The following is a 12748-nucleotide window of genomic DNA, read 5'->3' as shown; positions in this document are numbered from 1 at the left end:
TCACACTGAAACCTCAAAGGGACTTTTGAATTGGTCTAAAATCTAAAAAGACCTCTTGAAAAGGTTCAAAAGGAATTTTAAATATCAATCAAGAGAGGAAGAAGAAAACTGGAGAAAAAAAAGAAAGTCTTGCAAAATTAAGAAAAATTGGTTGAAGAAAAAAGTGCCTTTAACAGTAAAATTAACAAAATGGAAAAAAGTAAAAATGACCAGCAAGAAAAAGGAGTATGATTCATCAAAAAGTAAAATTAACCAACTGATAAGGAAAACAACTCATCTTAAAGTAAAATTAACCAAATGGAAAAAGAAATATATAAGCTAACTGAAGAAATAAAATTCTAAAAATTAAAATTGGACAAATGGAACTTAATGACTCTATGAAACATCATAATTCCACCAAACCATACCAAAAAGCCAAAAAAATAGACAAAAATCCAAAATATCTCCTAGGAAAATTGAGCAACCTGAGAAAAGATTCAGAGGGAGATAATAGTCTACCTGAAGGCCATGATTGTAAAAAAAAAAGACTAGATGTAAAACTAATATAATATCCTACAACAAGAAGATAAAATAATCCTTGAAAGAATTTATTGATCATCCCTGCAAAGAGATCGCAAAATATAAACTCCAAGTCATATTGTAGCCAAATTTCAGAAATCTCAACTAAAGTAGAAAATATTGCAAGCAATCAAAACTAAATAATTTAAAACGAGGGATCCACAGTCAGGATGACATAGGATTTCTCAGTCTTGATATTAAGGAATTAGAGGGGGGAAGAACCAAGATGGTAGTATGATAACAACTTTTCCAAGGAGCTCTTTCAAAAATATTCCAAAAGCCTTAAAATTATGGTTCTAACTAAATTTTCAAGAAACAGAACCCACAGAAAGATCCAGTGAGGTAATTATCCAGCCCAAGGTAACCTGGAAAATCATGGGAAAACTCTATTCCAGAGGGGTCCCCAGAGAGAAGGAGCTCCAGTCTTCTGGAAAGAGCCTACTGGGCACCTAGACACCTGGATCACAGGGAACACTGGATCCCAGCAGCAGAAGCAGTTTCCTGACCTGGCAGCCCAAGGAATTCAAAGTAGAACTTGGAAGACCAGCAGGAACACCTCTGCCAGAGTGAGTGGGAATCAGTGTGGTCCTCAGCACAGCCAAGACCACCAACATAGCTGTGGCCCCAGAGCAGCCTAGAAACAGAAAGAAGGCACACAGAGCTGCCCAGCAGCTGAAACCAGAGTACTCAGCCCACAGAAGGTAAGCAAATGAGGAGAGAGTGTCAAGGTCTCTCTTCTGGCTCTGGGAAAGAACTCTTGTGCTTTGTCCATAATCAGAATCTGGTTGTAGCTGGGGGCCCCCTATTGCCATCCCTTGACCAGAGCACAAGAAGGAAAGTGGTCAGAGCTTGATCAGAGCACAAGCAGGAAAGTGGTCAGAGCCTCACATAAGGCCTTGAATAAACTGAGGTCCTTACAGGGGTATCCCAATAATATTCAAAAGCTCAGGAAGCACCCCAAACCAGGCACAGGATGGGGAAATGAGTAAATAGGAAAAAAATGGACCTGACCAAGGACAATTACTTTGGTTACATGGAGGACCAAAACACACAATCAGAAGATGAGAAAGTTCCAGCTTCTGCATCTAAATCCTCCAAGAAATATAGAAGTTGGTTTCAAATTATTTCAGAGCTTAAAAAAGATTTTGAAAATCAAGTAAAGAGGTAGAGGAAAAAGTGGGAAGAGAAATGAAGAAGATAGAGGAAAAACATGAAAACCAAGTCAACAGCTTAGTCAAAGAAATCCAAAGAAAAACTGCTGAAGAAAATGACACACTAAAAACTAGTTTAGGTCAAATGGGAAAAACGTTCTAAAAGTTGATGGGGGGGCAGCTAGGTGTCGTGGTGGATAAAGCACTGGCCTTGGAGTCAGGAGTACCTGGGTTCAAATCCAATCTCAGACACTTAATAATTACCTAGCTGTGTTGCCTTGGGCAAGCCACTTATAATCCCATTTACCTTGCAAAAACCAAAGGAAAAAAAAACAAAAACAAAAACAAAAGTTGAGGGGAGAAAAATACCTTAAAAACCAGAACTGGCCAGAAGGAAAAGGAGATAAGAAAACTCTCTGAAGAAAACAAAACCTACAAATGTAGAATGGAACTAAAGGAAGTTGATGACTTTCTGAGGAATTAAGACACAATAAAACAATATCAAAGGAATGAAAAACTAGAAGAAAATGTGAGATATATCATTGAAAAACATTGGCTCTACAAAAGAGATCCAGAAGAAACCATTTAAAAATTATTGTGCTACTTGAAAGTAGACCAAAAGTAGTAATCAGGAAATGAGTCTTGACCTCATTTTTAAAGAAATTCCACAGGAAAATTGTCCTGATATTCTAGAAGCAGACAGCAGAATAGAAATTGAGAGAATCCACCAGTCTCCTACTGAAAGAGATCCAAAAAATATATACCCCCCAATGAATATTAGAGCCAAGTTCCAGAATTCCCATGTCAAAAGAAAATATTACAAGCAGCCAGAACAAAAGAATCATATATTATGTTGCTGCAGTAAGGATTACCCAGGAATTAACAACATCCACATTAAAGTCATTAAGGATTTTGGAATATAATATTACAAAAGGCAAGAGAGTTTGGAATACAACTGAGAATCAACTACCCAGCAAAACTGAACATCCTCTTCCAGGAGAAAATATAGACTTTCAATGAAACAGGGGAATCTCAAATGTTCCTGTTGAAATGACCAAAGCTGAAGAGAAAGGTTGATCTTCAACTATAGGACACAGGTGAAGCAAAGAGAGTGGATGGTAAGGGTAAATGAGGGATTTAATGATGATGAACTGAGTGTATTCCTGCATGCAAAGATGATACAGATAATACTTAATTATAATTATAATAATATTAATTAACATTCTCATTTATTAGAGCAGTTAGGAGATTTTTTAGTCAAGACACAGAAGAGAGCCAGATTTGAAGGTATTTTATATTGAGAGAAATGGAGTCACTGGGTGAAAAGGAAATGTACTGGGATAAAGGAAAGGAGAGGTAGAATAGACTAAGATTTTTCATATAAAAGAGTCAAGAACTATCTTTTGCAATGTGATTGAAGGGGAGAAGGTGAAGGGGATGATGGAGCCTTCATTCTCATTGGAAATGGCGCTCAGAAAGGAAACAACACAAAAAATTAGAGGACGGAGAATATAATATTATGGAAGGCAAATGGACTTGGATTTTGATCAAGAATCAACTACCCCACAAAATTCAGCATATTATTTTAAGGGAAAAGATGGATTTTTAATGCATTAAAGGCTCTTTGAACTTGCCTGATTAAAAAACCAGAACTGAAAAAAAAATTGATCTTCAAATACAGGACTCAAAAATATGTAAAAAGTAAAATAAAGAAAAAAATGTTAGTAAGACTAAGGGAAAAATATTAGTCAATAAGACTAAATGGGAGGACAATATCTGTTATTTTTGAGAATTGTATTTCTCTTAGGAAAATTGAAAGTAACATAATTAAAGAATAAGGTATACATTGATCATGATGACTTGCTTTAACTCATGAGACATTTCTAATGGGATAGCTGGAGGGAGGGTACTTAAACAGAGGGTGTGAATATAAAATTGATTGTAATGTGATTATGTTTATGGTTCTTGAGAATTACACTATCAGGACAGTGTAAGGAGCACACTTTGATAAAGGGCATGAGTACAAGACATGTATAAAACAATTAAGAAATGAAAATAGAATCATACTGGGAGGGGAAGGCTGAGTTATTAGAGGATGATTAATACCACATGAAAAGGCACAAAGCACATATTAAAGTACAGTGACAGTAGGAAGGGTATAAACACTGAGGAACTCTTACTCTCAACACAATGACTCAAAGACAGAATGATATGCATTCACAATAGGGTTTAGAAATTTAGCCTACTCTACTGAGAAGTAGGTGGCAACAGGGGAAAAGATAGGGTGGGCAGACAACAATCAAAAACAAAACATTGGTAAGGAGGAATAAGGGGAAAGGAGAAAGAAAAGTACAAATAGGGCAAAGATAGCATAGAGAGATATGTTTTATCTAGTGTTACCATTACTAGGTCTATATCCCAAAGAAGAAATCATAAAAAAGGAAAATGACCTATATATATATATATATATATATATATATATATATATATATATATATATATATATGTATGTATGTATATATAATCAGTCCTTTTTGGGATGACAAAGGATTAGAAATTATGGGGAAGCCCATTTATTAAGGAAAGGCTGAATAAGCTGTGGTATATGAAAGTATTGAATTCCTATTTTTATACAACCTATACAGCCTATATAAAATAATTCACTGCCATAGGGAGGAGAGAAGGATAGAAGGGTGGTAGAAAAATGTGAAACTCAAAGACTTGCAAAAGGATGAATGTAGAAAAACATCCCAGTCACCCTATTACATTGTTGGTGGAGCTGTGAATTCATCCAACCTTTATGGAGAGCTATTTGGAACTACGCCCAAAGGGCAACAAAAATGTGTATACCCTTTGATCCAGCAATACCACTACTGGGTCTATACCCTGAAGAGATGATGAAAAAGGGTAAAAACATCACTTGTACAAAAATCTTCATAGCAGCCCTGTTTGTTGTGGCAAAGAATTGGAAATTATGTAAATGTCCTTCATTTGGGGAATGGCTTAGCAAACTGTGGTATATGTATGTCATGGAACAGTATTGTTCTATTAGAAACTAGGAGAGATGGAAATTCAGGGAAGCCTGGAGGGATTTGCATGAACTGATGCTGAGCAGGATAAGCAGAACCAGAAAAATATTGTACACCCTAACAGAAAGGTGAGGGTGATGATTAACTTTGATGGACATGCTTATTTCATCAGGGCAATAATCAGGGACAATTTGGGGCTGTCTGCAATGGAGAATACCATCTGTATCCAGATAAAGAACTGTGGAATTTGAACAAAGTTCAAGGACTATTCCCTTTAATTTAGGGAAAAACTGCTACTATTCCCTTTAATTTAGGGGAAAAAACTGCTATCTTATTGTCTGATCTTGATATCTCTTATACTTTATGTTTCTTCTTTAAGGATATGATTTCTCTCTCATCACACTCAATTTGGATCAATATACAATATGGAAACAATGTAAAGACTGAGAAATTGCTTTCTGTGGGGGGGAGGGAAGTGAGGTTGGGGGAAAATTGTAAAAATCAAAATAAATAAAATCTTTTATTAATAAAAAAAGGAAAAATACCTTTACATATAATCAGAAACTAAATAAACAAACAAACAAACAAACAAACAAATAAATAAATAAATAAAAATTTCATGGGGTTTTAGACACTCAGGCTGGATTAAAAAGATTTTTACAATCTGCATCAAGGAACAGTGATACAAATGTGAGAGATGTAGTAATTAATTTTAAAGTCCATACTATGCAATAAAGGATGAAAAGAGAATAGGATCCCAGACAAAGCACTAACAGTATTTAAGCCTCAAATCTAAGAGTCACATGAAAACATTATTTAAAATAATTAAACTGATTATCACTTCTTTTGTTTCAACATTCCATAATCACAGCCTGGGAGGGGCAGAGGACACACATCTCTCCTTTAGTCAAAAAAACCCCATCATATCTATTTCACCAATTTACCCCACCCACAATTCTATCCACTTACTTAAATCTCTATTATATTTATCTTTTCTTAATTTGTTCTATCATGTCTGTCTCCATATTCTTATCCTCTTTGTTTCTTCAGGTTTCATTATTGATCATTTTTGATCATCTTCAATACTTCATAATTGTCACTGATACTATTTCCCAAAAAGTAAAATCCAGATCAATATCTGGGCCTGAAAGCTGTCTTTAAAATTATCCTCAGTTGTTTAAACCAACATCTCAAATCGAAGATAAGGTGAAAAATGATACATTATTTTAACACAAAATATGATGTCATGAGCACCTTAGGCGAACATGGAACATTTGAACTGTCAGAAAACCTTATGATCAAATGAGATAGAGAGCATTATAGGATATGCTTGCATCAAATGAAAAAGCTTTTACACAAACCAATGCAATCGAGATTAGAAGGAAAACAGAAGACAAGTGTAACTGGTTGGAACAGCATGTTTTTCTGATTAAGGCTTCATGTCTATAATATACAAAGAATTGAGTCAAATTTATAAGGATATGAATCATTCCCCAATTGATAAATGGTGAAGTGATATCAACAGGAATTTTCAGAGAAAAAAAATACAAAAGCTTTCTATAGTCATATAAAGAAATGCTAAATCAACAACTAGAGAAATGCAAATTAAAATAAACATCAGATTGGTTAATATGGCAAGAAAAATCACAAATGTGGGAGGGGGGTTATTAGAAAACTGGGACACCAATATACTGTTGAAGGAGTTGTGAAATCAGTCTGGAGAGTATTTTAAAAGACTGACCAAGGGGGCAGCTAGGTGGTACAGTGGATAAAGCACCGGCCTTGGAGTCAGGAATACCTGCCTTCAAATCTAGTCTCAGATATTTAATAATTACCTAGATGTGTGGCCTTGGGCAAGCCACTTAACCCCATTACCATGAAAAAACCTAAAAAAGAAAATACTTGTTTTATGCAATGAAAATTAAAAAAATAAATAAAAATTAAAATAACATAAGCATAAGATTTAGTTAAAATAATAAAAAATCAAATGAACAATTAAAGAAAATAAGGTTAAGAAATAAATGAAAACAAAGGAAGAAAAATATGAAAAAGAAAACATTGACCAAAAGGCTTTAAAACTGTTTGACCCAGTAATACCACTACTTAGTCCATAATCATTAGAGATTAAAAAGGGAATATATTTATATATGAAAAGTTATTTATAGTAGCTCTTTTTCATAGAATAAAGAACTGAAAATTGAGGGGATACTAATCAATTGAGGAATGACTCAATAAGACCGTGGTATATGATTGTGATGCTAAACTATTGTGGGGCCACTATTGGTGAAAGCCACCATATAGATTCCTTAAACAGAAAAATCCATAAATAATTCTGGTTTCCTAGCAAAAGTCTCTATCAGTGAAAGTCATGGTGGCAAAAATGAATAATGACTTTTATTTACATGAATAATGTAAATAAAGATTAAATTAAGCCCCCCAAACACCTACTTATCAGAGCATGACCTGGGCCTGACTGTAGATGTTAATCTATAAATTTGTAAGTCCAGAACTCTAGCCTAATTAGCACTAATATGGCACCCAGGTGCTGGGACCAGAGTCCAGTGCTGAGCAGATTAAACCAAAAATATCAGTTAATCTACACTAATTTATCCTATAAGTATTCCTTCATTTGTCTGGTTTCTATTATTAGCACCAAGGTTTTTGGGGGGTCATTTTTTTTCAGGGATACAATAGTCCTTGTTTACTGTTCTAGACTGTGCCAATGTGAGTATCCCAGTTTAATTATTGGGCTACTTATATAATCAATATCAAACTCTCTAGTCATTTTCTTTGAGAGAATCCCATGGCAGAGAATTTTCAAGAAAGACAACTATTCTTCTATAAGAAATGACACAGAGAATGGTTTTAAAGAAACTTGAACTGAAACAAAGTAAAGTGAGCAGATCCAGGAGAGTGTCATATACAGTTACAACATTTAATGATCAAAAGTGAATGATCTAGCTATTCTCTGCAAAACAATGATCTAAAAGGACTTATAATAATGCAAAATGCTATCTGCCTCCAGAAAGTACTAATGTAATCTGCATACAGATTGAAGCATAACTTTTTTCTATTTTATTCTTGATTTTTTTCTTCTGCGTCTTCTTTTTGCAATTTGGCTAAAATGGAACTGTCTTTGTTTCCTCTTGACTTGAGTGTAAGAAGCAATTATGTAACTCAATGTATAGAGCATCAAGTTTGAAGTCAAGAAGATCTGAGTATATATCCATTTTCATATAATACTTGTGTGAACTTGGGGAAGTCACTGAACCTGTGTCTCAGTTTTCTCAATTGCAAAATGGGGGAAGTTGTTTGGGTCAAAGGAGAAAATAATTATAAAGAGGTTATCATAGTGTTTGAAGCATAGTAGGTAGTCTATAAATGCTCATTTCCCTTTTCCCTCATTACAGCTTTTCCAGACAAAATTGATCTGTATATTGGGCAGATAGTATAGAGGATTATTTCGCGGGCATAGTAAGGAATAAGAAGCTACAAAAGGCTTTTCCAACACATAGTTTATTTATAAACTCAAAAATTACCAATGATTTCTTACTTGTTCAGCTTTATCATTCACATAATGGAAGTTAGTAAATGATGAAGAAAAGCAAGGAACGGTGTGCCCTATTTGACCTCTTGGTTCAATTTAGAACAAAGACAAGGAATTAATTATTGGTAACCGATACTTAAGGAACTAATATGAACATGAACTTTATTACAGAAAACAGGCAAAAACAAAAGCACACACTATTTTGCTACACATTGGTCACATAAGAGACAGGTACTGTGGCAAAATCTTTATTAGAAGTACAGACTAAGTAAATCTTATACTTTAAAATCAGGCTTAATTCAGAACAAGAAATTAATGTCATATATGGGAAGAGACATTCCCTTTTTCTGCACTTGTTTATTTCTTCCAATAACATAGAAAGATAGTTTTCAACTTTTTAATCCTTTTGAAAGCTTTTGAGACTCACATTTGTTTTTTTACCACCATGTCTTCCTTCCCCTCTTCTCATAGTAATGAACAATCAGGTATGAGAAAAACATGTACAATCATAGATAACATATTATCATATTAATCATTCTGTGAAAGAACTAGGACTTAGGGGAAGAAAGCCTTCAATAAGAACAAAACATAAAAGGGGTTTTGGGGGCTTTGCTTTTATTTTTCCTCCTACATGTTAAGATAGTTTTTAACATTTGTCCTTTTCTGGAAGGGAGGAGACATTCCCAATCAGTTCAATATGTGATAGGGAAATTCCCTGGGTACATTTTCATTACCAGATTTGCATTGGAGGTCTTTCTAATTTAAATTCAGAAATTAGATGAGAGTCCTAATCTATCAATGGACATCCCAGAAATGGTTAACCAGCTAGGACTTCATTCAATAAAAAAACAGGATTAATTACAGATTTAACAATGTCAGAAAAAGTCAAAACAGTTGAAATATACAGACTGTCATTGCTTGTATAGTTTTGATCCTTGTGACCACCTACCCTACTTCTTCCAATATCTGAATCTTGCACACTAATATCAATCAATATATTTCAATAATTCATAATTATCACAAGATGCTAAAAGGAAAAAATAGTTCTAAACTAATAACTTTTAGAGATTTTTTTAACTCATCTTCCTCCTTTATACACAAAACATATTATAAGGTAAATATTTTACACATGGAGATGATTGAAATGAAGGAATATTGGCAGCAGAACATTTAGAACTCAGTCTTGCTTCTACCTTTAAAGGGTAAGTTTTGTGACTATCCCTGATCCAATCAAGGACATCTATTCTTTTCTGTTCTTTCATGCAAGACTCAAAGCCCTTTCTATCCTATCATTGTCTCTATAAAACGATGTTAAATGTTTCTTTTTCTTTTTAAAAAATTAATTTTTAATTTTTGCAAGGCAATGGGGTTAAGTGACTTGCCCAAGGTCACACAGCTAAGTAATTATTAAGTGTCTGAGGCTGTATTTGAACTTATGTCCTCCTGACTTGAAGGCCAGCTTTCTATCCATTGTGCCACCTAGCTGCCCCCAGTGTTTCTTTTTCTAAATGATCTTTTCCTCATTCTCCATAGATCCACCACAACTGGCCCTTCAAAACTCTAATTGTATTAATATCATCTTTCTTATTATTTATTTTTTAATCATATTTACAGTTTCAAATTATCTCCCTCCATCACCCATCATATCCATTGAGAAGATAAGAAATGTGATACCCATTTTTATATATATGAAGTCCTACAAAGTTTTTTCCACATAAGTCATATTCCAAAAATGAAGGGTCAAGAAAAATAAACGCAAAAGAATATTCTTCAATCTGTACTCTATCAGTTCTATCACTGGAGGTGAATCCTTTTTTATCAGAAGTCCTTTAGAAATGTGATGGATCATTGTATTTGTCAGAATTACTGCATTTCACAGATGATCATCTTTATAATATTGCTGTTATTGTGTACATTGTTCATTAGTTTCTATTCACTTCATTTTGCAAATAAACTTTCAGTATAGCAGAGAGCTGTTTCATTAATACTGACCTCTTCATATAAATAAATAAATAAATATATATATATATATATACACATATATATGTATATATATATGAAGTAGCTAACATCCTTCATTACACTGGCATGTTGAAACTCTCAAGTGGCCTAAGGTGGATAGATTACATAAGATCAACAATCACTCCTTTAGGGATGCCAAGCATTTGATTTTTATTGTTGCACACATTAGTCTCCAAATTAATGCTTATTAAATTTATGTTTTCTGAATGAATCACCCATTAACTAAATTCATATATTTCCCTTGTCAGAACCAGATTTGTCAAATATTTGGAAAGAGTTAAACTTTTAAATCCATGTTTGATTATCACCCCCTTTTTCTACTAAGCAGGGACTCTTTTCCACCAAAACCTCTAGAGAACAGAAGTGTTCTTGTCCTCCATTATTGAAGAAGACAAATATGAGATCATTAAGTTGGAGAGGAGTTGCAGTATGTCCAACAGTGAATGGTCAGACCAATATGAGCTCAGAATACTCTACTACAGGTTGGGTACAAATAGTCCATATGAACAGATGGAGTGGTTACTCTAAACTTACTTATGCCGTGTTTCCTTTGAATTGCTTCAGTTATGCCCTGCTCATAGAGCATACTATCCTCTCTAATTATAGCATACCATGCTAGTTTGTCCTGGGCTAGTATCTTCCTTGCTACACAAACAAGTCAAATACTGGCTTTTGGAAGTAGAGAATTTTTAAGTGATTCTGCTGTAGAAAGAGATTGGTCTCTGCCCTCTATAACTGACATTAATCCTTTTTTCCTCATATGAGCTCATTTGTGTTTTTTTCTTCTTCAGTAGCCTTTTTTCAGAAGAACTTTGATGATGGCCCTCTGGATCTGCTTGGTTTTCACACTGTAGATGACTGGGTTAAGTACAGGGGGAAGAAGGAGAAAGGCATCAGACATGATGGTGTAAACAAATGGGGGTGCCTCCTTTCCCCACCTATGAACAGCAGACAGTCCAATGAGGGGAATATAGAAGATAGCCACAGCACCAATATGAGCCATGCATGTGTTAAAAGTCTTATACCGCTCCTTTGGGGAAACAATGTTGAACACAGAATGAATGATAAGTGCATAGGAGAGACCAATCAAAGGAGCATCCAAACAAAATGTGAAAAGGACTCCCAAAAGTCCATAGATGCTATTGACCCTGATATCAGAACAGGAACATTTGATTACATCAGGGTGGTAGCAGTAAGAGTGAGAAAGAATGTTATCTCTACAGAATGACAAACGATTTAGAAGCAGAAGGACAGGAATCATGAACATGGTCCCTCTTCCAACAATCATCAGTCCAATCTGAAAGATTTTATTTGGAGTTAAGATGGTGTCATACCTCAGTGGGTTACAGATAGCAATGTAGCGGTCAAAGGCCATGGCCAAGAGTACTGAAGATTCAATGGCTGTTAGGAAATGTATGAAGAACATTTGACTATTGCAAGCCTTCCAACCAATTTCTAGAATATTATGACAGAGGACACCCAGAGTAGTGGGCATAGTGGAGAGGGACAGGCACATGTCAGTGGTCGACAGCATGGAAAGCAAATAGTACATGGGCTCATGAAGGCTTTGATTGGTGATGATGATGAATAGGATCATGCTATTCCCACAGATAGCAATGCCATATAGGAAGCAAAATGTAATAAAGAACCAGATATGAACAGTTTCTAGGCCTGGAATACCTGCTAGTATAAATGTTATGGATATGATTGTGGTATTTGGTGAAAGTGGCATGATGAGCTAAGGAGTGATCATTCAAATTGAAAAGTTCTCAACCTGCAATAGGAAAGAGGAGCATAGAAGTATAGGGATACTGATGGCAAAAATTGATGATCACATTAATGACAATACTAAGCCAAAAATTTCTTTCTTTTCCTTGATATTGAGTTTCATCTTATACACCAATACTATTGATAGTTAGTAGGAATAGAAGATAAGTTTATTAATTAATAATAATAATGTATATTAGATACATCTGTTATGGTTTTAGTGGTAATTTTCATGAAAAAAAGATGCAGAAAATGGAAATGATTGAACATTCTGGAGATTAGGTCATATACAGGAGAGTTAAAAAAAAACTAAAAGAATTTTAAGATGAGAAATAAAATATTTGAAGGGGTGAGATGAACTAGCTATTTTCAGACATTTAAGGGCTTATATTTCATCACAGAGAAATATTTATTCTACTTAATTCCAGAAGGAAGTATAAGATGCAGCATAAGTAATTAGCCAGGAGGACTTCTATCCCATAATTACATTTTACGTTCCTTTTTGTGATGGCTCCCTAAAAATTATTGTTGTTATTCATGTTCTAAAATACTAGACATGGATTACTATTCTTTTTTTTCTAAACTTATGATTTCCTTATAGACCACCCCAAATGTGGAAATTCAGTGAACCACTTATTTGCTAACGTATATATATATATATTTATGCATTGTCT

The 12748-nt window shown here is 34.4% G+C and overlaps 1 pseudogene; it reads right to left on the bottom strand.

Moving 5' to 3' along the window:
* Nucleotides 1-11094: 11094 nt before the first annotated feature.
* LOC141489199 (olfactory receptor OR51C1-like) lies at nt 11095-12060 on the bottom strand (annotated as a pseudogene).
* Between the last annotated feature and the right edge of the window lie 688 nt (nt 12061-12748).

This window comes from Macrotis lagotis, chromosome 1 (assembly GCF_037893015.1).
Source record: "Macrotis lagotis isolate mMagLag1 chromosome 1, bilby.v1.9.chrom.fasta, whole genome shotgun sequence".
Taxonomy (NCBI): Eukaryota; Metazoa; Chordata; class Mammalia; order Peramelemorphia; family Peramelidae; genus Macrotis; species Macrotis lagotis.
This window is presented reverse-complemented; position numbering and strand designations above follow the sequence as displayed.